Below are 20,496 nucleotides of genomic sequence, written 5' to 3'. Positions count from 1 at the left end.
CCCATTTTTGGTCTCTGTGATTCTCAAAGCTCTACAGAACCCTTAAAACTATTCCAAAAAAAAAAAAAAGCAGATAGGCAAGGCAAAAGAGAATCAATCTACTCCAAAAGAAGGCAAGAGAGAGTCAAATTATTATAAAAAAAAATACTTCAGTCATATGTCAGCACCTTCAAAAGGTAGTAAAACACCCAACACTAGAAAACAGAAAACAACAGTGTGGTTTCAGTGCCTTCCACCCAGCAAAACAAGGACCATCTGGGCTTTTGTATTACAATAGGGGGAAAAAGTCAAGGAAACAACTAGCCAGCCAAACATTGGCTGCCTGGCAAACTGACACCCGCTCACCAAAGCAACCAGCAACACAACAGTACAAGCAAAGCAGGAATGCCGGCATAGTCAGTGGCACTGTCTGGCCTAAAAATCGTCACAGAAACACATGTACAATTCCACCAAAACGGACATCTTCAAAAGCATAAATACATGCTCAATTAACAAAATAACATTTTTTTAAAAAAATAAATCCAACAGGGAAAGCACCTTCATACATGGAAAAATGGAGGGGGCACAGCCCCATCTCCCCAAACTGAAGAAATGCAAGCAAGCAAATAAAGGCAAAAAGCGGGAAAGTACAATTAAAAGCCCCCAAACAAGATCTACTAGAGTCCCTGCCCCTAACAACATTTTATGCCTTCTTTTCTCTTGTTTGAGTCCAGTGGGCAGCAGGCCTGAAACCATTGGAAAATAAAGTCCAGTTTAGAGGATATTTACAAACTCAGAGGTTGGAACCATTAGCTACTTACCCAAATGATTTTCTAGGGATTGTGTTTGTTTCCTTCCTTCCTTCCTTCCTTCCTTCCTTCCTTCCTTCCTTCCTTCCTTGTATTTCTTTCTGCCGTTGTTTAGCTGTAATTATACAAGAGTTTTCCATGGTGATGACCTTTCTCTCCAAAATGTAAATCTTTAAAGCTAAGATTAATTCCTTGAGTGTAATCATTGACCCAATGAATTCAGAACCAATATAACCTGTACTGGCTAATCCTCCTTGCAAGAGGTCACTTTCTGAGTTCCAGTGAAGCCCGTGCTTAATTCTAGTTGAGTTTACAAATTAACACCAGCACATGCTATTCCAGAATAAAAACACACTCCACAGAAGAGTTTGGTCATGATGCCCCTCCATCCCACTGCTAGCCCAATAGCCTTCCTTTCATTGTGTCTCTGAAGCAAGACAGCCTGGGGGTTTGGGGATGATGTGTTATTGGATCAGCTAACACCAACAAGATTGTTCCATTCTGCTGCGCACAAACATCTTGGCAACCCACTCTGATCAAATTGGATCTGGGCTTTTGGCTTTTTACCCCTCCAGAGCCACCTTCCACCCTTGGCTGTTTTGGATCAGTGACCAAAAGTTGACAGAGGGGAGCGAAGCAGCTTATTTGCCATCATGTGCAGCTGGAAGGTGCCAACTCGCTCGGAGGAGCATACAAAACACCCTGGCTTCACGCAGGGACTTTCTACTGACTGTGTCACGCATCAGTTTCCTAAGGAGGAAGCAGGAGAGCTAGACAGCATTTACATGGATTCCACATCCTTTTCTTTGGCTCAGAACATACTGTGCTGTGCAGCGGACAGCCGGTTTCTGATTCACTGCTCTAATTATAATTTACAGCCAGAAGACAGCAGTTATGTCAAAGCTGATGGAGACAATTGTGTTGAATGGCAGCAACTCAGAAGAAGAGGGAAGAAAGAAAACCATACGCTCCTTTTTCCAGGTGTTCAGAAGAACAGAGAAGGGCAGAACATACAAGCGCCGGGCTTCCTCTAAGGCAAAGATAGAGGACCATTTTTGTGACACGTTGGATGAATCCCAATGCCGCAGCTTCCTGGCTTGCAAAACAGAACTTGCATTCAAGTAACACTTTCCTGGGCTGAATGGCAGAGATCACATCCATCCAGCGCTCAAATGCATGCAACCGTTTTGAGGGGCTTTCAAGAACCTCTAAATCTCCCATAATGGATTGGAAATAATAACAGCAAAAGAATCAGGGGTGGGGGGGAGAGATGGTCTCCTGCAAGGCATATACTCCAACATGCCCTCCATACTTTGATCTAAAGACTGTCCTAGTGGTGAGCAGCACCATAAATAGGGGTCAATTGAAATATATTTTCAAGAGGACACACACTTAACATTCTACTATAATTACACAAAAAGTTGCTTGCATGTGACTGATCTCTCTCTCTCTCTCTCTCTCTCTCTCTCATTCTCTTTTCTATCATAATTCCTCTAATTTTGTCTAGACTGGAGAACTTCTGGTCCAGTATGATTTCCCCTTTTCTTTCCTTGTTTTCTTTCACCTGTCAACGCAAGCCTGGCCTGTTCCAAGAGATGTTTGGTAATTCTGAGAGTTCATTCTTGAATTTTCATCAATTCATTCCTTGCTCCTCGTATGCACGTGACTCCTCTCTCCCATCTTTGCCCCTTTCCAGTAAGAACAAAACCATGGCCTGAATCAGGGCCCTTCCCTGCCTCTCCGGGAGCCCCTGTGGCTCCTGCTGCTGGCACTTGGCATGCCAGGTTTCATACAGAACCTACAGGAGGAGTTGCCATCCCAGTGGTGAGACCAGGTCCAAAGGGTGTGGAGGCTGCAGTGGATGTGGAAGTCCACCTTCTGGGTGTGTTAGATCTGGCTAGTGCCAGGGTTCCTCGTTCCATAGTTTCAGGGTACCTCACCATGAATGGTTCTGGGATGGAACCAGTGCTAGGTGTCTCCTCTGTTGATTCCTTAGCCTCTAAATCTGACTCAAGAGCTTTGGTGGAGTTGGGTAGACAGCAGACTATACAGAGTTGTGTTTTGATCCTTTTTACATGTAGGGTATATGTAGATTGCATGCAAATATACCCCTTAAAAACATGGCCCAATGAGTAAGACCTTGACCACAGACCGTATGAATGTATTCGTACCCCAATGAATATTCATTCATTCATGCATGCATGCATGCATGCATAAAACTTGTATACTGCCTAATTACTGCTAGGTACTTCTCTGGTCACTTTACATCAAAGAGACAACCAATAAAATATAATATAGCAAACAAGACATCAAATCTCAAATAGAAACAAAATAAAATCAAAACTATTAGACAAAAACAATACAACTATTCATAAGCTTGAATAAGCCCAAACAATAGCAAAACAGTGGCAAAATCCAGAAAACCATTCAACCGAGGGTGCCCCTAAAGGCTTCTTGAAACTGCCCAGTTTTTAACCTTCTCTTAAAGGCAGGGAGGGAGGGAGCCGGGAACAGCGCCACCAGGAACCCAGTCCATAGGATGGTGCCACAGCCTAGAAGGCCCACTTTCTTGTGGACATCATGTGAAACTCTATACACATATATATTAACATAGATGCATTTTACACAACAGCTGAACAGTGAGAAACAAGGCTGGTGCATATTTTAGTGGCACATAATGGTCTGGGTCTGGAATACTCAGCTGTGCTCTGAACATCCCTTTTTTCCCCAAACACAAAAAAAAATTTATTTCAAAGCATGATGAGGATTGACCCTCAACCACGACCCTACAGTTACCCGTAGGAACCGGAGGCAGAAGCAAAGCAATGTGAAGCAACCTGAGCAGCAAAAGGATCAAAGGGTGGATGTGATCTTGCATTTAAAAGCGCAAGAAGAAAGGGGGGGGGGAAATGCTCACAGACAAAGCCGCCCCTTTGGGAGAACCAACCAGAAAAAATGAATTCCAAGAGAACGAAGCAAAGCAAAGAGCTCAAGAGAGGTGCACTTTGCATTTCATACACTGAACAGGTGCTTTCTCTTTTAAAAACAATCCTGTTACTAGGACGATTTCCCTTCATTTCCACAAGAACATTTGATGTAACGTTAGTTTTCATCCTCTTCGGCAGTCTTAAAATCACTCTGGAAAAAAAATGCTCCAGAGATGATTTGAGAGGCGAATCCAAGCCTTTGTTCATTGATTCGTTTTCAAGCAAGGCTTTATAGAGAAAAATAAGACAATTCCCCCTCCCTTTTTTTTTAACCTCTTAGGACCTGGACTGTTGTGGAGATTCTGTTTCAGTGTATGTGTGTGCATGGCCTCGAATTAAGACACCCAACCGGAAAAGGTATATAGGCTCTATGCTCTCCTGATATTTCCACATAATGAGGGTAGAAAAGCATCCGCTCAGACCTTGACACCGGGTTGATCAATTTTCCACATGCAAATGAACATGGCTCATTTGCATGGTCTTAATTTCTGCAAGTTTTTTCTCTGCTTTCACACACAGAGAACCAAATGAGATGAAAAGGGAGTAGCTGGAAGTGGTAGCTCAGACGGCATCAACTCAGTATATAGATGGCTTGATGTCACTGTTGAATGGTTCGCCATAAAAATATGTCCTAATCAATCCGAGTCATAAGAAGAAAACAGTGTCCCCCTACACATGTGCACACACAACCCTAGAATGAGCCACCTAATCAGTTGTGTTCATTTTCTAGATACACTATCTTTATCCACATAGCAGGGCATTTAAAACTGTGATGTTCTCTTCTTACATTCTGAAATGGTACCTCAATATATTATATATCTTATAATTAAATAATAACTGTGTGTCATTGACTTGATTCCAAATTATCGTGACCCTGGAAAAACTAACAAAATACAGAAACCTGGCCGTTGAAACATCTCGCTTATGGATGAAACACATTTGAGTGGTCCCTGTAGTCATCTGGACTTTAGGAACAGTATCAAGAAAGTTCACACAGTATTATAAGCAGTGGCAGATTCCAAAAATAACATCAACAGAGCTACAAAAAGGGCAGTATTGGGAACAGCATACATACCACATCAATATTTAACAATATTTAACTTAGTGTTTTGTTTAAAACTTGTATGTGATATATAATACCAGTCAATGTTTCTATAATTTTGATCGACTGTGCCTGGTGTTTCTGAATATAAATGTAATATGTTCTGCAGGGGTGTTTGGCACATTAAAAGTTGCTTGAGGAAGCTGTTGATGATGAAATGAGTGTTGTTGTAAGAGTAAAAATATCCCATAGCAGTCACCCATGGTTTCTATGTGTTGAGACACCCTTTTTCATTATGGCTGACATTTCTGAACATTCCTTATATCCTTAAGCCTGGATTTAGAAGGTGAACCCTAGAAGAAATAGACACGACGAGGCTTGGCATTATTTTCTTTGAGACCAAACGTAGCCCAGAGATTTTCGGAAAAGCAGCTGGGACACCTGAATCCTGAGGGCAAGACTTGTATATACTGTCGTCTTTGTTAAATTATCTCTTGTCTATTCTACTGCATTTCAAATATATTACGAGCAGCCTTAAGAAATTCACTTTGCCTGCAAGGTATAAATCAGGGTGGAGGAGGAAAAACAAAGCACAGATTCTGCTTCCTGAAGCCACCAGACATCATGTCTGGTTCTGCTCTTCCACTTTTTCCCTGCGTAGGAAAAAAAAAATAAACAAAAATAAAGGGGGAAAAAGATGTAGAAAGAAGTGGAAAATCCTAGCTTGTCTTATTCTCACAAGTGAAAATGAGAAACTGCAAAATATTTCTGGTCTCCTTGGAACCCAGGAAGGTATTTTCTAGCAGTATTCCTCAAGGTTCTTTGACATGTGAGAACCAATTTGTGCAAATTGCACAACTGCCAAAAAAATTACTGAGGGTGCTGCATTATAAGTATTGGATGGGTTGCTTTAATCTTTTGGATCTATCAACCATTCTTTCTGTGCTGGCTGTATATGACTGTGTGCATCGGGCTTCACTAAAGTCTTCTGCAGGGGCATTTTGCACAAATTGCGAAAACCCAAGTGCTCCTTGTTTCATCCTTGCACTGAAAGCCAGAAATTCCATGGGGTGGATGGGTGTCAGAAATGCCAGAAGATATCGTCTCAATGTTTCAGGAACAATCTGTCTTACTGAGAATGAGCAATTTTGTCACAAACTGCCAAGAAAGAGAATTCCCTTTAAATAATAAAAATTAATCACAACAAATAAGCTGTGTAATTTATTAGTTTTATGAGTTATATATAAAGCCTTTGCATCTAATTGATAAGCCATTCAAAGCGGATCATTAAATTAAATGCAAAAAGTTCCTTTTTAAGTGCTGCATCCTCTACAGAACGTACTTCAGAGGGCAGATCTTATTAATTTATAATTATTATGTATTTTGCAGATGGAAAGTAAATAAATATGGTAATCATCCTAGTTTTTTTCTATCTGTTTTTGCCATTCTGCTTTTTGTTACAAATGATGACATTGAATACCATCTCTCTTGATTGTCAACGAAGCCTGTAAAAGTCCCCACTCTCTCTTTTCACTTTGTATGGACACTTTGGGGTGAGCAGAGGTGTTTCAGATAGCCTAAGAAAAAGAGATTTCATTCAGTTTCAGAGAGCATCCGTTTGTGGGCTGCACGGGCAAATATTCTTGCCAAGATGCATGAGCGTATTTAAAACAAGAGTTGGTAAATTAATCCCAGCTCAACATTGTGTTGATGAAAGGAACAAACATCAGCTCTATAAAACTTTCCTAAAGAAAAGTCATTGCTTATAAGCCCTATTTCCTTCTTAGGCAATTCTGAAACAACAACAAAACTCAGAACGGAAGCCTGGTTATTTCATTCAGCATCTCCTTCCTACTCTTAAGTAGGGATACAGATGCTTGCTTGTCTCTTCTGTACATGTGAGATGGAGGGCCCACCAAGGATTCCTCTCACCCTATCAGAGGTCGAGATATTTTTTGGAGGTTTTGACAAGAAGAGAAGAATGGAGAACAACTGCACAAATAAAATAAAGGCAATATAATTAATGCAATGTACTTTGATGCAAAATATATATACAAATTGCACAGACCAAAGAAGGCTGCAGGCTTGTTGCATGAACTGTATGGGATTAGATAGAAGCACTGGTAGGGTTGTTGGTGCATTTTAAAACTATCAGCCCATTTGTGTGCGTGTGTGCGCATGCATATAAAAGGAAAAACCCAAAAGTTTGTAGAATCTCCTCTGGAACAAACTAATCTTGAAGGATTGGGGGAAGGGGAGATCCTCACTGAGATGTCTTGTCTTGAACTGAACGGAACAAACAATGGTCTTAAGTCTGTCACCTACAGAGCGAACCAATAATAAAAAGGAACTGGTCCACAGTCCCAGGACGTAAAAATTATACTATGCATTTTATTCCAAACTAAAAGCCTGATGTGTTTCAGCTTGGCCTCTTTAGCCTTCTTCAAGGGTGTGAATATTGCACTTTCAGGGGAAAAATGTTTATTAGGTCTGAGTCCAGCTCCTTTGAAAGAATAACCTTCCAAATATTCATGCCCTTGGAGAAAGCTGAAAAAGCCAAGCTGAAACACGCCAGGCTTTTATTTTTGGAATAAAGTGCATGCTATAATTTTTATAATCTCTCCTTGCCTGCAACCTACAGAAAGAACTCGCCCAGGTCCAAAGGGGCAAAAGCAATCACGCAAGAGGTCTCCTTTTGATTTCGCATTCCTTACCTAGACACTCTACCCTTGATGGCACGAGTGTCCTCGCCATCGTCCTACATCTGGCTAATGTTCCTCAAGCTGGCAAAGACTTCTGGACACAGCAACTCAGCAATATGAGGAGAACTCTAAGTGATCCTCCCCTGTTTGAGGGCTTTTTGAATTTTTCCTATAATACCACTGGCAGAGGTGGGAGGGCCTTCTTAAGTACTGGGATACTTAGAAAAAGGGAGCAGGCTGGGTCCCACGTTCAGCCTGCTTACTTTGGCCCAAAGCCGCCATGGAAAACTGGGCACAACAGACGGAAGTCCTTGCTTGTCACATTCTTGCAGGAACGGATAATGAACTACAGCATTCTTTTCATCTCCTGCAAGGACGGGGAGAAATTGCCTGGTGCTCTCAACAGGGTCACTACTGAGAACAATATTTTGTGCAAATATTGCCTGTTTGTGCAGGAAACTGCCATTTGTTTGAGCATAACGGTGTAATTTACAGCACTGCACAAACTGTGTGAACTGCCAAAACTACGATAGCTAATTGCTTTATCCAAACATCTCAAGCACTGGATGGGTTAATGGCATCTTTCCTTGTAATCAACCAGTTTTCTCTGTGCTTGATGTGTCCATGTGTTTTACTTCTCAGAGAGCAAGGACACACAATGCATCTTAAACTATGACCTCAATGAATGGAAAAGGTGTAGGTCTTTAATATTCCTCATTGAGATATCTCATCATGTTGTGAAAAAAACAATTTTTTAAAGGACGAATTTCATTAATATTAGTTTCACCCATATTCAGACCATGTCTCATCCACACAGCAGAACAACGGGCAAACAAGCTCCACCCTGGGGGGGGGGATTTCTGGGTCACCCCATCATGAGATGAAAATCTCAGCAGAGGATTATATAGAATAGAAATTTATTTGGATTCAGAACAACCCAGTGCCGCTCCTGCTACTGGCAGAAAGATGCACAGACTACTGATCAACTCCTCAGTGTTCAAGGCCGCTAATCCAGCCCCATTCAACTTACTTTCAGAAATAAAAGGAAGAAAGAACAAATCAATTCTGGTAGCATCACAGAGCATCCCTTTGATTGTCTTCTTGTTCAAGAATGAGAACGTGTATGTTGAGAAGGAGGGGAGAGAGCGCCAGGATGGGAAAAGTTGTTTTGAACATAAAAAGTGAATGAGCCATGAGAGATGGTCCAAAGTTACAGAGCGGTGGCCTTGCTCGAGTTGATTTATTGATTACAAAGCCTTGCTCTTTTGTAGGGGGAGGAGTTGTTTTTCATGATTTGCCATTTCATCTTTCAAGCAATAATGGTACAAGAGAGCCCCAGGCAAGCGAGAAAATTAGAAACGTTCATAAATTCAGAAGTCGGTGGTGATCATCATCAGATTCACAGTTTAAAAAAGCTTGAGCAGGAGACATTAACATTAATGGCCCCGTCTCCATGTAAACAAGGAGGGCTCCCAACCTCAGGCCTCTGTGAGAAGAAAGAGAACTGGAGGCAAAAATCAACACAAGTCATGTTTGAGCAATCAATATTTCATTATCAATCTATGTGTGGGTTCTTCCCTCCCCCCTTGTTTGTTTGAATAAGTTTGGACTTCACATTCCCCGACAGCACAAATCAAGCTTGCTGATCAGCAGCAGCCTTCAGATGAAGAGGTGAAGATGGCAATTTTTCACCTACCGTCTTTCTGAGCATTTTGGATAATGAGAGTGGGGGAAGCACATCCCTTTGTTATCCATAAGCTGAACTGCTAGTGGAAAGATCTGTTGACAATTCCACAGGCATGGTTGCATTATATCCTCCTATTTCTGCAGAAGGCTAGTGGGAACTGGGTCCAAAAGCTCAGCTCATGGGGAAACAGAGCTTATATTTGAATTATTTATTTAAAATATTTTTACCCTGCCTTTCTCATTGAAAGGACCTAACCTAATGAAGCACATTTAAAAACAAAAGACAGAGGACAAATCTCTTAAAATATTAAAGTTCTTAAAAAGGAGAATATCTAAAATAAAAAGCATTATCACTTTAAGTAATTTTTAGCCTTCAAAGTATAAACTTCAGAACACATAAAAAACTTCAAGTGCTCACCCAGTCATACTAGGCTTGTATCAGTTTTCATCCATGGAGGAAAATCCATGATGACTGCTGTTGTTTACTGTCTGGTGCCCAAAGTGGGGTGGAGTTGTGATTATGAGTTATCTCTTAAACACATGATGTCGTCCCGAATCCAGCCAAACCAGGGAGCTGGATAGGGGACAGATTGCATTTGTCTTCAGTGTGGAAGGGATGGTCACTCTGGAATTGGCTTTCTCAGCCACACTAGACGCTGTTCCAAGTCCTCTATTCAGAGTACGTTACCCTAGTCTCTCAAGTATGAAGGATGCTTAATGATGTAGCTTTACCCTGGAAGTTCCAAATAAAAAAGGAAAAAAATGCATCACCTTCCAGTGATCAATCACAAAACAACAGAAGCTGAACACAAATTACATAGCAGCAGGAAATCATGTTCCAAGAAGCGCTGGGAAGAATTTCATTTCTGTTTGGGATTGAAGAATTCAACAATATTTTCAAACATTTCCGCCAGTGATAGAGAAGGAGTCGCAGGTTTTAAAAGTTTTAAATGTGGAAGAAAGCAAAACTGATAGATTGTTCCTTCCTTACTCTTGGAGAAGATTTGTGACTCTGGTTTCAAGGAGTTCATGAATGAGTTTCAGGTTTTAGCTTGACGTTTACAGGAGCTGTTTGATGGGCTGGAACCATCCCTCCTCCCCCTCCCCCCATTGCCCCAAATTAGACAGCAGCTTGGACGTCTTTTGCAAAATTCAGATTCCAACCCAGAGCAAATTTACTGAATCGCTAGCTTCAATTATCTACTCATGAACTCATCTCTGTGGTGCTTCTTTCTATTTCCTTTGAGGCTCTATTCTATGTTTCTCTTGTCTATCTCTTCCAACTTCAGCTCCGTGTTGAGAACCTAAAGCTAGCAATGCTTCATATAACAAACATATAAAATGCCTAACTTTGCGGTTTAGAATTCACACTCATTTTGCTGAGTGGAAAGATTGTCCAGTGAAATCAGACCAGAACATCACGATGGAGGGATGGAAAAGGGTGAGAGAAAAAGACAGCAAGAAGAAGGGTTAGAGCAGAAAGGCTCTGTGTCAATATTGCCAAAACAATATATATATATATACAGTTCTTGGCCAATTCTTTTGAACCTCCACACTGTTACATAGAATTTTCTGCTTCTGCTAGAGGAAAAGAATAAAAACATTAAAAACAAATCTTGTTTGAGACGTGTTGCTGTTCTAGAGAAAACAGACATCAGATCAAAAGGGTCTGCTTAAAGATGGTACATATGCCAGCTCCAGGGGGTTTCAAATATTTATACTTTGCTACATTTTTAATCTTCAAGAGTTCTAGGAATGCTGTGCTTAGAATCCGAGAATAACACAGTCACCCCCTGACAAGGCTCCTGGTCCTGTAAAAATAATAGCAGCAGCAAAAGGGATGGGGGAAAAGATGACGAGAAGAGGATCAGTTCTCAGATACACTCCAAGAAGAGAGACGGAGAGTTTCTGAGTCGACCGGCAGAAGGGTGGAGGGAAGAACAAGAGATAAAAGAGAATCTCATTGGACTGACTCAAGAGAAGGATGTTGCACTTCTCAAAACTGGTTGTGAGACACAGTGTACCTTGGCTTGAAAACATGATCATTTGCAAGGCTTGGGGTGCATTTTGGAGGGGATAAAATAAACTCAAAAGTGGGTGGACATTTCAAAATGTTGTCGGCTAAAAAGGTGTTCAGTTGACAAGGAGCCATAAACATGCTGCCATCAATGGGGACACATTGGTGGTTTGGCCCTAAAGTGAAATTTAATGTGAGTTTTGACCATTATTCTTAGATGGCATGGCTAGGCAATAACGAAGCCAAAAATAAGTTTCAACAGGACCAGCAAAATTTCTCAGAGGGCAGGAGATCCCTCAAGGAGCCGTTAATGTCTTCTCTGAACCAGGAATGGGGACCCATGTCATGGGACTCATTGTCAAGTCAGACTTAGCGTGCACTGGTGACTCGATTCAGTGGATTGCCCACCACCACCAATGACATGGATTCATCTTGCAACTCAGAACCCATCTACCTTCTCCTTTTTTTTCCCAGGGAGAAAAAGCTTATTTTTCTTGGGACTCAAATCCAAAAACCTGCCAACATCCCTGCTCTCAACTGGGGTGGACACCTACAACTTTAAGGTGCAGGGCCAGTTAGCTAAGAATTTGTATTCATGGGTATCCTTTAACTTGAAAGGAAACCTTCCTTGCATAAACACACCTGTGCCTAACAACCAACTGGCCTTCTCTTTAGATGTCTACGTAGGGCCTAGGTGGTCACTCAGCATTTTCCTTCAATGAAGCAAAGAGCCTACTGGCATCTCTAGGAGAAGATCTGACCAGCATTTCTTCTGAAAGCCTCATATTTCCATGATTTACCTTCAGATCAAGGAGCTCTGGGGAAGCCTATGAAGAAGATTCATGTCATCTTTGAACAAGAGTGAAGTTTGAAGACTTCTCGAACCAACAACTGGCCATGTTCCCACAAAGTAACTTACCCAAGCCCTCTACAAGAATGCCCATCTAGTTTCTCTTGAAATTATCAGAACGCATTGACATTTTTGGTCAGTCAAGATGTCTGAAGAAATTGTGAAGGAAGCTAAAAAGAGCTTCTCGGCAAGCTGAACAGCATTTCTGAGGGGAATTTCATACCGGCTTTAGAGAACCTCGTTTCTCTCCGTATTGAGAAGATGAAGCTATCCCTCACTCTTCTGAGAAACCCATATATCAAGTCTTCGGCTTTCCAGTTGATTAACAGCTTGAAGTGAATTAATATTTAAAGAACACACCAGGGAGCCATCCGCCAGGCAATATGAACTTTGCAGAATTGACTTCAGGAATATGAAGCTTCAGTCTCAGGAACCTCAATTAAAGTGTGTATTAGCACATAGAAGGAAACACAGAGATCGGTGTACTGCTCGTCACGGAAGGCCTTCTGCTCATAATTATTTCACTTGGTGTCAGCCTTCATTGGAACAGGTTGGATATTTTTGTACTGTTTCCGAATCTTTCTCCAACTATACTCTTCCACCAGGCTAGGGAGACAACACCCCGATCCAGTCACCAAGTAAAACGAGAAACAGGAAAACTCAGAAAACTGTCTCCTCGGTCCAAGCCATTGGGTGAAGTCATAGCCTTTCGTTCTTCGTAGTTGTCAGGGGAAAATGTCTGTATTTTTATACGCCATCTTTGGTGCCGCTTTGCAAAATATGTGGAATTGGAAAATGTAATTAACTGTTCCTGTATTTCAAGAGCAAACAAAAGGAGTAACTCTGGACAGGTCATCTGCCTCTTTGTAATCAAGTCAGATTGCCTTGCTACGTTTGCTGTGCCGTATCCGTGAGGATATCCATGAGGGATCACTTCCAAGCCGCCCCCTGAAGATGCCAGAAATCACAGATATAGCGAACCCAATGTATTGTATAGTCTTTGGTTCACTCTAGTAGCCCGTTCTGGTAATACATCTTGGAAAGGCATATTCCTTGCATTTTTACTTAATATTTTTAGGCAATGGATAAGTGAAACTATGGATATTGATCCTGCAAACATGGCGGTCTTACTGTGCATGCATGCTTAGCATCACAAAGTGGAAAAACAGAAACCTGAATTTTACACTAACTATATTTGGGGCAACACCCCCAGCAGAAGCTAATCTCAGCCATAGGATAGAACTCAGATATTCTGAGGTGGCTGGAGAATCTTCAAGGTGTGGTTTTACTTGCTGAAATGGCCAGTCTTGGCTAGAATCTCAGTGGAGGCGAGATTTCTTCACATCCCCCGCCCCCATAGAGAAACAATTACATCTGATACGGAACTCTTTAAAAAGTAATTAATGTGACAAACCCAGACCTACTGGGATATGCCACACGTTAACTAAGCTGCCACCAACCATTCCCTATAAGAAGTCACACAGACCAGGGATGGATTTTTAACAAATAAAAGAACAAGGTTTATTAAATAACACACAGGGAAAAATAAAAGGATCAAGTGAATAAGATACAGTAACGTGGCTTAGTCTCAATCATACATACACACAGTTTGGTTCACACAGAACACTTAACTTGAAGCACAGACCCTGAACCTATCAGTTCTGGCTACCCATACAGACACCTGAACCTATCAGGTTGGTACTGACTGACACACAGTAGTACCCTGTCTGACACACAGACTCCCACACAAGCTTCTTCTCTCAGCTTTTCCTCCAGCTTCTCCTCCAGCTTCTTCTCCACACAAACTCCACATATATATACAGTACAGCCCCTCCTCCTGATGTCCCGCCTTCCACTCCCCATAGGATGGAACTTTCCCTCCAAACCCATGACAGACAGGTAACATCAGTGCTGTATGTAACAATTAATAGCAGATTCCCTTTTCTATCCATGCCTACAGAAAAGCAAACCCAACAGTTTTTAATGGGACTTTCCCAGTGGCAATGTTTCAAATGGAAACCAAAAGATCAACATTGTCAATAGGAGAACATCCTCCAGACAATGTTAACAATGTTAACAGGAAATTCAACTCAATACGCTAAGCTTTTTGTGCTTGGGAGGGAGGAAGGGGGCACTATCTTCCTTGCCTCAGGTAGCCAAACATGTTGAGAAGCCCCAACGGCCATCTCCAGCTACCGTCATCTCTGGCAGGAACAAAATATATACAGTTCCTTCATACAAGCCACCACTGCTAATGACAGACATTAAGCCAACACAGTACAATGCCAGCCGGTACAAGGGATAAAGCCGATTTAAGGGAGCTTGGAAGATCGGCTTTCGTAGCCATATTTCAAAGGAACAAAGAATCAATGGATGGAGGAGATCCATCTCCTTTTCAAGAAAGCCGTGTTTTCATCTTGTCCACAAACTCACCGGTGTGGAAGACTGAAAGGTTATTCATCTGCTTTTCTATTGGTTTTCCGCAGCATTGGTATAATTTGCTTTTATGGGGAGGGGGGAGAGAGAGAGAAGACTCTCAGGAGACCCACGGCAAGCTTACCAGGATTGACATCAGGTGAAATACCAGATGGAGAATGTTGAATAATAAATGAGCCTATATTTTAAAATCTGATGTAGGAAAATATTAAATGTTAATAGGGATAACAAAGACTCGGTGCCCTAGCTTTCCTTTCCTCTGCAGCCAATCTGCCAGTGTGAACGTTTTGAGCCTCTCAGCTTTCATAGAAGCTGGTCTCAGAAGAGGAAAGAAGAATTTCTAAAAAGAGTTTTCTCCTGGAAAGACAACTTTGGTGCGCCAACGCTGTCAAGTCTTGAAGGAGAAGGGAACAAGCTTCTTACAGTCTGACCCTGAGCCAAAATTCCTTTGAATGTCTGCTCAGTCTGGAGATAAACATTCTGACATTCTGTTCCTCTCAGAGTTTTTTATTCCCTTTCCTCTAACGCATACCTTCCAGGGTTAGCCAGAAAGGAGGAAAGCCTGAAAAATAAAATGTGCCAAAAACAAGCGATTAAGTTTTACCAACAGGAAGTTCCCGTCATAGGGTTTCCTGGGAACTGCAATTTCCCATTGCTCCTGGGACTCTTGGCGAAGACATAGAAACCCTGGCCAGCTAAACAATCCCAGAAATATTTTCAGAGGAAAATTTCAGATGGGGAAAGCTTAGGGCCAAAGGAAGTCTCAAGTCTTTCCCTTTTCCATTGCTTAAAATTTGACTAAGGATAAGAAACCTGATGGTGACTTATTCATACTTGGGGCAAACATTCCCAGGGTTTTCCAGGTAGAGAATCCTCAGAGGTGGTTGGTCATTCCCTTCTTCTCGGGGTACCAACCAACTCCCTGAGCTATCCAGCCAGCTCCTCCTCAAATACTTCTCTTTAAGAAGTAGCTTGGTTTTCATACGGAGAACACACATGGATCAACATCCGGTCCTCTCCTCCCAGTGTTCCTTTGGACATTATATGTCATCCTTGGTTACCATTCTTTCATATTATTAAGACATAAGACATAAGAAATTTATTTGTCATTGCGCTCACAAGTGGGTGCAACGAAATGAGGTGCTCTTCCCCAAGGTAAAACTGGACAACACTACAAAAAAAAGTTAAAATATACACAACTTTCACCATCCAAATATAGATACCCCGTTTTCTCTCAGCAATTAAAATTAATTATAAAATTAATTATTATTAATTTATAAAACCACATTTTCAAGAAATAATCATTGCACCGCCTCTTTATAACACTCCCCAGGTCCTTCCCATTTAAGAAACGATATTCTTAATCTATTCACGATTATTATATAAATGCAAGAGGAGGTGATAACTTTATCAGACCTTTTTTTTAAAAAAATCAAGTTACCTGCCTTTCTTCCTGCAGGTCCCAAATAGTAAAACAACACCTAAAGACTACAGACAGACACACACAAAAATAAACAATCCCCCAATCCCATCTCTCCCCCTGCCAATCGTCCCCAAACCACCAAAAATCCCTCATTTCGGCCACAGTTTGCTCTTAAACATGGGGGGGGGGGAGGTCAATATCCATCCTGATTCCCACACCAACAGCCAAACCCAGCTACCCTATTCATCCCATTGTTGAGGTCTAGGGAATTCACAAATCAGCTGCCGACCATGTTCGGACCAGAAGCCGAACACCACATACAGTTCCATTTTGATACAGGATTTCCAAGGTTTGTTTTCTTTCCCTGTCATAAATTTAAGAGAAAGACCTTGAAGTTAGAGAGAGAGAGAGAGAGAGAGAGAGAGAGAGAGAGAGAGAGAGAGAGAGAGAGAGAGAGAGAGAGACCGTATGAGAAATATCAAGATTTCCAGACCTGTCCAACCCTAATGAAAGTTAATTGACTTTTTTAAAAAAGACATGTCCACAGATGAAGGTTTGCTTTAACAAACTAACAATGCAAATAAAATCATAAATTCTTGGTCAAGCCACCCTTATGATTGAGCTGCCAGTATAATGGGAAATCTTCTTGATATCTTAGCCAAATGAAGAATTTCCCAAAAGAGTTTTCTACTGGAAAGACAAGTTTGGGGGACCAACGCTGTCATGTCTTGAAGGAGAAAGGAACAAGCTTCTTACATGTGGCACTCTGAAATTCCCATTATGGAACTCTAGAATAAAATTCTAGAATGGAATTCGGAAGAGGGCTTCGTGCTGGAGAAAGTGTCAAAAGCATGTAAAACCAGATAACTCACAGGTTTTTAGTCCCATCCCCTGATAATAAGGTTGCCAACTGACAGGGTAAAAAAGAGATTTGTCTGCTCTTATGCATTTCAGAGCATCTGAGTATGGAAGTGAACCTTTGAATGGGCTGAAGTGAAACACAGCTTAAGTTGCTCTTTAAAGCACAGGAAGCGGAGTGATATTTTTAAACGTTGGCAGTTCTGTTTGCTACCACAGGCTCCGCTTCTAGCTTCACGTTCCCTGACAACTACAGCAAAAAAAAAAAAAAAAAAAAAAAAAAAAAAAAACACGGCCACTTGAAAAGAGCAAATAACGGAATACATCAAGGTCATTGGGACGAAACTTACACTCATTTCATTGCAATCCTCTGGGGATATTTGAACAAAAATATCAGCTTGTTATGCCTGGCAGCCCTTAAAAAAAAAAAGACCAACAGAATTCATTTAAACTTTGTCATTTAGAAGACAAGACAGAAAAATATGAAACAAAAAAAACCACCAGTTTGAAGAGATCAAGGTTCCAAGCAGGAATCAATGAATGCATAATCATGGAGAGAATCAGGAGGGACAAATGGAAATTTCCGCCCAGGGAAAAATTTGCAACCTGTAGTATTCTGGAGAGAAAACACATGTCTTGTATACAGATGGCTGTCACTGGGAAATACAGTCTGATGTCATCCTTGAAGGACTGTTCGCATGCAAGGCGGCGAGCTTCCACTTACAGGAAGAAATTGTTTGCTGTTTAAACATTGCCAGTCAAGGACGTTAATTGCTGTGGGTTAAATTAAATGAGATGGCAAAGCCGTGAGACTCAAGGCCAGAAGGAGCGTTTATATATAGGAGGAGGTGCAGCTGGAGAAGGAAACCATGTTTTACTTCACAAATAATGAGATCTGAAAAGAGGCCGGACGGGGAGTGCTGAATTTTACAAAGAACCAAGTTCAAACTGGATTCAAGTTCTGAGGGCTTCCCAGTTGCTTTTGGCTGCTCCAAAGCGTTGAAAGAGGACGAGAGGAAGAATCCTCTTGGTTTAGGGAAATTCTGAATTTCCACTGGATCATTTCAGTCCCTTCTATCTATGAGATGGCAGGTAGCATCTCAGAGACGCTAAAACAACATGGTGATGACATACTTGGGGGTCAATCAAAGGAAAGTGATTTATTTGTTATTGATTTTATTCATTACATTTTTACCCCATCCACCTAGGGCCTAAACACTACTCAGAGTGGCTAACAGCAGCTAAAAACACAACTATCCACACCCATCCATGTAAACAATGAGATCTAGAAAATTATTGATAACCCAGAATGTCCAAAAAAGGGAGAGAAGGAAACACGGATAGACTATCAAAATTAATAAGCAGTTCTTGGGTTCATGAGAGTGTCAAAGCGGTAAGTTATTTTTGAATGCCTCTTCAAGCAATATAATTTTTACCTGTTTCTTGACTGCCAGAGGGAAGGAAGACTGGCATATGCCTGCAGGTAACGTATTTGAGAACGGTAGTGCTTCCCTCGTCCCCCACAGAAACAATGAAAGCTAGAGCAGATATTTGCACAAAAGGACTACAGAAACAATCAGTTCTGGTACTGAAAGTAAATTATTGTATTTCTCAAGAGTCCAAATCCTCTTCTTTAGGTGAAACCATAGAAATCTGAGTGACATTTTTTCACTGGTTTGCTTGCTCATGTACTTATGTACGTACAGTAATTTTATTCTGCAGTCAATGGTGCAATGAGTTGGGCGGTCCATTACACAGTTAGTTCAATGGTCAACTGCACAACTAGTTGCATAGTCAGACACAGAGGCTGCCTGGGTGTAACTCCTCATGAACGTCCACAGGTGTAACTTCCCGATACACAAAGCACAATCAGATTTCATCCGTTTTTTTCCCAATGGTTACATTTTTGGATACACTTCCCTTTGCATAGGCCTTTCCAAGGCCTATGTACCAAAAGTGGAATTGCAAGCTTAAGAGAAGATTGTTTTCTGAAACACCATGATGATCCACTCATCCTGGCAGACTGCTTTTCCTTAAAATGGAGGTCAAGTGGAAGCCTCATCATAAAACTTCCAGGAAGGAACTGACTAGCAATTTCGACTATAGTCCTGTTCCCTGAAGTAACGGCATGAGACCAGCCACACAAGTGTCTTGTTCCTATAGGTGAGCACTCAGTTGCACGAACAGGCACACAGTGTCTGGGAAATCAGCGGTGCAAATGTTTGCACAATCAGTCATGTAAAGGGAAAGACACTGCAGGGAATAAAAATGCTGTGCAATGTCCATCACACGGCGGTAAATTGTGAATAGGATGTGGACTGTATGTAGGTATATATGCATGCATGTACTGTATTTTCCTCCCTTTCTTGTAACACCTGAGGTTTGCTTAAGTTACAACATTAAATCTGAAAACCTATTCAGTTAAAAATGTAATCAATGATAGCAATATACCAATATTAAATAGACTGATGTAATGCTGTTTTTAAAAAGCATTTAATAACTACAGCATCCACCACTGGAAGCCCCTTCCTCATCATTCAATCAGCAGCCAAAGCCCTGTCATCATAATCATCATCATTGACATAGTAATATAAGTTGCAAATCTCAGAAATCATTAAAAAAAACAGCAATACTGAACCAGGAACAAAACAGATACTGTACTGATATTTAACTGACACTTAGGCTTTTGGTTCAAACTTGTATCTGTTATAGAATACCAATCAATGTTTTTTTATAATTTTGACTGTGCCTGGTGTTTTTGAATAATAATAGTAATTATAGCAGTAGCAGTGGCAGTGGCAGCAGCAATAGCAGTGGCAGTAGCAGTGGCAGCAGCAATAGCAGCGGCAATAGCAGCGGCAATAGCAATAGCAATAGCAATAGCAATAATAATAATAATAATAATAATAATAATAATAATAATAATAATAATAATAATAATAATAATAATAATAATAATAATAATAATAATAATAATAATAATAATAATAAACATTTTAATTTGCTAGGAAGGAATTCTGAAGTCACTCAGAAAGCCTGCTCTCAAATCATCCCTTTAAGAATGATTGGACGGAGGGGGAAAGCCCTCTTCTAAAGTTCTTAAGACCGAGACAGGCTTAGAGGAGGAAACACAGTCATTTTCCTACTGTTAAATGCTTTTTAAAGGACAATGTAGTTAAACCTGAATTTCCAGAGTGCATCAGGTGATCTTACTAGCCTCGGGACTCCCAGAGCCAAATTCTCTGATAATAAAAAGCATGGCAGCAATTATCTGCCACATTTTTCAAGGTAAAACCACCAGCTATCTGATAGATATCCTGTTACAGGCTCCCTAAAACCTTCCTAGATATGTTGTTAATAGTTATTTGGCATTAATTTGTCATGCAATAATTATCCTATTAAATCTAAATTAAACCATCCATGCGCATACTTCATGTAAAGTGTGAACATAACAATTAAAGAAGGGAAAAAAAGGCAAGCGAGAAGGAGGATCATTTCTCTTCTGGCTTCCTATTGAAAGATCAGGTTCCTTGTCAAAATTAATAGAGGAAATCAACGGGTCTATCTCTGGAAATACATGGGAAGCTATTGATTGTATGGATATGTTAAAAAGCTGAGGTTGAATTTTTATGCAGGTATTAAAGGAAGGATAGTCGACCTGGAGAGTTCAGTAGTTCAGGTCTCTGGCTGCGGAGTCAGAGGCTGGG

At 41.0% G+C, this 20,496-nt stretch overlaps 1 long non-coding RNA gene across 1 annotated transcript in view; it reads right to left on the bottom strand.

Moving 5' to 3' along the window:
- Nucleotides 1-20,496, bottom strand: part of LOC144584643 (uncharacterized) — a 243,774-nt gene that overhangs the window by 210,900 nt on the left and 12,378 nt on the right. Inside the window, exon 2 of the long non-coding RNA XR_013539026.1 lies at nucleotides 801-903. This is a non-coding gene — a long non-coding RNA (uncharacterized LOC144584643). The remainder of the gene's footprint in view (nucleotides 1-800; nucleotides 904-20,496) is intronic.

Source organism: Pogona vitticeps, chromosome 12, assembly GCF_051106095.1.
Source record: "Pogona vitticeps strain Pit_001003342236 chromosome 12, PviZW2.1, whole genome shotgun sequence".
In the NCBI taxonomy this organism is placed as follows: domain Eukaryota; kingdom Metazoa; phylum Chordata; class Lepidosauria; order Squamata; family Agamidae; genus Pogona; species Pogona vitticeps.
Note: the sequence above shows the minus strand (reverse complement) of the source record. Positions and strands in the feature narration are given on the sequence as shown.